The sequence below is a fragment of the Clarias gariepinus genome, chromosome 3, assembly GCF_024256425.1.
Source record: "Clarias gariepinus isolate MV-2021 ecotype Netherlands chromosome 3, CGAR_prim_01v2, whole genome shotgun sequence".
NCBI classification, from domain to species: domain Eukaryota; kingdom Metazoa; phylum Chordata; class Actinopteri; order Siluriformes; family Clariidae; genus Clarias; species Clarias gariepinus.
This window is the reverse complement of record NC_071102.1, coordinates 11,605,670-11,611,233: the sequence shown is the minus strand read 5'-3', so window position 1 is coordinate 11,611,233 and position 5,564 is coordinate 11,605,670.

Genomic DNA, 5,564 nt, shown 5'->3' with positions numbered 1-5,564 from the left:
TTTGCAGAATTATAGAGATGACAATTTAATTCATCTGCTAAAAAAATACAATAGTGTATTACTTTTAGTTAACTTTGTTTTAACTGGAGTTGTGAGAGAGAAAATATGCTAATATTAGGCAGAATCATAAATGCTTCCTTAAAAAAAATCTGAACTAATTAAACCATGGTTAATTACTGTACACAATAATAAAATAATGGCAATTAAGTGATGGGATATAAAACTAATAAGGAAAAATTTAAATAAGAGAGCGAAAGAGAGAAAGAATGAATGAATGAATGCATGAATGAATGAATAAATTAAATAAATGAACTCTCCTCTACTCATGTCAATGATATAGATAATCTACAGATATTCAAGAGTATTATCTAAGAATCGGATACATGTGACAAGGATGTCTTCCTGCGCATTAATTCATGACATAAACACAGCTGGAATATGGACAAAGAATGAGATCAGATGTTTGTGAAGCGTGTCAAAAATGACATTAAATTAGCAAGCCAGACATATTTAAATGGGAAAACATTTACCAATGAGCCACAAAAGATGCAAAGCTTGTACAAATGTTTGATAGTAAAGTAAATGAATGAAAAAGCTTTTATATCTAAAGAGAAAATAATTGAATCCATGCATATTTCTCTCAGTTGTTCCTCTGTATTGAGTTCTGTTCTGTTTATTATATGTGCCATTAATTTGCTGTATATAAAAACAGAATTGGCAGCATGACAAAAATAAGTAATCCACTGATGGTTACTTCTAAATTGTTATCAAAATCTTGAGCCAGATATTAAAAATATCATACTGAAAAACGCATTTGCTCTCGTTGCTTAAAAAAAAAAAAAAAAAAAAGAAATCTGCTACTTTACCAGCATTGCCCTTTGTCTTGACTGTATTAGGCCTGTTATTAAGTCCAGCTTTGTCTCTTATTTTAAATGGTGTCTGTAAACATTTTAATGGACTCGGTTTGGCTTTACCTGAGTGATTTGTCTTTGTCTGGTTCATGCCAGTGTGGTAAACAGGTCTGGTCACAGTCTCAATCTCAGACTGCTGCTTTCACTAAACAACAGTTTGGCCTTGTTAATTATGAACTCAGAGCTGTATGCTCACAATGGCAAAAAAGTCCTCATCTGAACATTTACTTTGTGCTGCTTTTGTGTTCCAGACTGATTTTGTCTCGTTTCTAAGTGTTAATTCATTAATCTTTTCATTATTGAGTGTTAGAGTTGTGTGAAAGTAGTCTGCTGGGCTGCAGGAAGCAGAAAATTAAAAGGAAGATCCAATTTTATCTATAGATTTTGGGTAAGCTAAGATTAACTACATATTTTAAATATATTTTAAATATTCATATATATGTTTAGATGCTTAAAGTAAAAGTAATGGTAAATAAATTACATCACTAAAAGTATTATGTAAATTTAAGAAAAAGATGACAAAACAAACTATGTATTAATAATTATAAATTTATTACATAGGGATTATACTGTAAGCAATATAAGCATGTTACAAAATAATATAATTATTGTACTTTATAGTATAATTTAAGTTCAAATATTCATAGTTAAATAAAAATTTAAAGTCTCAGTAATTTTTTTATATTCTAAAGCACCCCTTCTAATGAAAATCTAGAGTTATTCTGTAGAAACCAATGCTTTAGGGGTTAAAAAAATATATGGTAACTTTCTATATAGTCAATATACAGCAAATACCAATTAAGAAATAAATGTAATAAATATACATGGTATGCACGCATTCATAAAAGACAGTAATGGTACACTAGGAAAAAAAATATGCCAAATCAACAATATTTATAGCTATAAGATCATCTGTGTGAATTTTACAGTGTTTGGAGGTTGATTAACTGTTTAATTACAAATATACAGTAAAATATAAATATACTAGTTTAATAGCATGTGAGGAATTATTGTTTGATCGAATAGAGTGTATATAATATAAATAAAGCAATGTCTGATTTTTTGACACATAGAAACAGTCATAATTTTAAATGAAATAATTTGTGTTTAATGAATTTTATTTATTTATATAGCCATTTTGTATACCACAAAGTAAAATATGTATGTATAAAGAAGCATTAAACTAAAAAAGGAAAAAAAAACCCTAATTGGACAGGACACTTTCAATGGTGAAATACAATAGAACTGTATTAAGTAAATGCTCTAAAGTGAAATAAATGCAAAATGCATTTGCAACTAGAAAAAAATGTTAACAGTTAATTGTCTATGCATATCTCAGTCAGAGACCAGTGTGCATTATATATTTTGTATTGTTTGCCATGTTTATAAATAATATACTAATGGCTTACATAATATTAATGCTTTTACATAATATGCATATGCCTAGCATGTTTTGAAAGCACCAAATTTAATTTCTAAAGTCAAAACCAATAGGGATGTATAAATCTGACCAAACTTAGGAAGCTTTATCCTTTGATAGCTTAGAGCTTGTTTAGAGGTGCAGCATGTTCTGTGTGTGAGTGAGTCTGATCATCTGATTAAATGAACCCTATTCAGGGTGTGTAAGTTGGGACATTCTGATCCTTGCAACATCTTTAGCTGGCATTTAGGTGATTTGTCATAGCAAAGCAGTTTGATGGGATGAGAGGGGTAGTTTATGTCTGACATACAGGGGAAAAAAACAAAAAAAAATTAGAAAGAACTGGATTAACACTTTATTTTGCACGGTGTATTAGTACTGTTTTTCCTGAACAAAGAACAGGCTGATAAAAAAAGGAAAAAAAAAAAAAAAAGAAAGAAATAGGCATGAAGAAGAAGAAAAAGCAAGAAATGTTGGAGCCGTAATATTTAATAGGAAAGACCGGAATCCAGATGTATTTGTATTTATTTTCTTTAACTTATTGCAGTAGCTCTGCCCTATAATTTTTTTTAGACTATAAGCATAAATATACATAAAAATATAAGAATATTAAAGTTTACAGGTAAACGTACTTCAGTATATAAATATTTATAATCTCCTTATTTGTAGCACTAATGGTAATTAAATTGTACCAAACTTAGGAAGGTGTAGAAACAATTTCTTCTTCTTCTTCTACTTCTTCTTCTTTTTTTTTTTTTAAATCTTTATTCTCTTTAATCAGACATAACAGAATGGATATGTCAGTTATGTGTCTCATTTAAGGGTTATATTAATATTTAAGAGGTGGGGAGGCTGGCTACATTCATTTGACCACTATTTTAATAATTTGCTATTGTGGAACTCTGAACATTGTGGAAATGTGATAAAACAACTGTCTTTTCATACCCACTGTATAAATAGGCTTAATTTAGGTGATTCGGTTTTGAAATTTGTATTAGACCTTCTTTATTGTCACCATGGTCGTTTTCATCTAATTACAGTATCATATTACAGTATCGAAACTTTTAATAGATTTGTGTATCTGCTGTAACTTGGATATACTATGGATTGCTTTTAGTGAATGACATACTGTAAGTAAACAAGGGTTCAGTGTGCTTAGAGTCCAATTTGAGATCACAGGAAAGACATTTGTGTTGTGGATGAAAATGCTGAAGGTGTGCAAAAATGATTAGATGCAAAGGTGTCTGAAGTTACACATTTTATTGGTGGTAAACTACAGAGAAACTAACAGAAAATTCTTTGCATTTAATTTAATTCAATGATCCAACATACACAGTAAAAGGTGCACTAGGTGAGATTTGTGATAAAAATACATTTACGGTATGTAGGTTGGTTTGATGTTAGAGTTAATCTTATCATTATTCCTTTGACTTTTTTTAGCCTTTCCCCACATTCCCACCCATGTTCACGAATCCCTGCCCCATGAACTACAGTGGACCATAGAGTGTGTATAAAACGATTTACAGGAGGCCCATCCAAACACTAATATGCATTTTGGACTGTAAGTCAGGCTTTCTCATTTGCTTGGGCTGTGGTCATGGCTTGTACTGATGTGTACCAAGATAGTTACTTAATCATGTCTTAAATATCCTACAGATTATTTGTAAGTAAGTAAAAACAAAACAAAACAAATAAACATAACAAAACAAAATACACACACACACACACACACACACACATATATATATATATATATATATATATATATGTACACACACAAATATACTATATATATATATATATATATATATATATATATATACAGTATATTTGTGTGTGTTTTTATATATATTGCACATATAAAAGTGCAATATATATATATATTGCACTTTTATATGGATGAGGTGATGCATATTTGGAGTTGATACTGTGGTTGATAAGCGGGTGACATAAGCTCTGACACCATATTTCTAGAATGAGAAAAATGCCTTTAAGCGTTGACAAAGCTTAAACTGTTCACCATGAAAACAAGTTGTGTATTATGCATGTTTACAATCTTTTTTTCTATATCCATGATGACACATACTGTATGGGAGGGCATTGTTGGCTCAGTGGTAGGTTTGCTGTGCACAAGGCTTGGATTCGGGCTCCCACCCAGTGCCCAACCCCATCTAGTGGATGCAGTTCCGGTCCCAAGCCCGGAATAAATGGGAGGGTTGCGTCAGAAAGGCATCAAACCTGTGCCAAGTTGCATGCGGATCGGATGGTCCTCCATGGAAGCAGCCAAAATACTAACAACAACAACAACAACAACAACAACAACATATCGACACATATGAAATAAAACAAAGTTCTTATATCCACATTGCTGGGCTTTCTCCTGTAATTCTATGGCATTTATTCTACAAACCACAACCATTAAAGATTCCTAGTGGTTAGGGTTAAAGTTTGCTTTAGAGATTTTCTCAGAGCAGCCGAAGTCTTTACATCAACACATGTGCATATACGTAGACTAGATGTAAATTCTACATTTTATATAGGCAGTTTTAAGCAGATATTGAAACACACCATGCTTTCAGTTTGTGTTTTGTTCCCTGTCGTTATCATATGTGATCGGTTTGCTTTAAATATGCGTAAAATAAATGATCGCTTGGCTTTTATGACAAATCAAAATCTGCAATCAACAGCAGGGTAATTAGCCTGTATGCCAAGCTGTATGCATATATTATTCACTTTATACAGTCTGTAGATTAGTCACTCTTTCAGTGTTACAGGCCATGATCTAACATGTTTAATAATATATAAAATATAAAACCAAAAGAAAGCTGTTATGTAGACTAATCTGAATAAAATGACTGTTTTAATCAGTATTTTGTTGTTGTTCTTGTTCTTCGCCTTCTTCTTGTTATTTATTTATTTATTTATTTTTTATAAAAACTGATTTTCTTCTTGAACGTGGGTCTGTACATTTAATTTTCAAGATACAGCTTGCAGGCCAGACCCGCCTCTGAAACCTCAATTTTGATTGCCACATGCACGACCCAATCAGAAGCCGAGATGAGCACCACGCCATACAGAAACCGGGGGCTGACGCGGAAGTCGGTTGTGTGAAGTCTGTTGGCTGAATCACAAACAAACGCCTATTAGTCATATGGTGCACTACGTAGGGAACGACAGACAGAACAGTCGTAGACTATATAGTGTACATATATAGGGAGTGGTGAAATATTTGG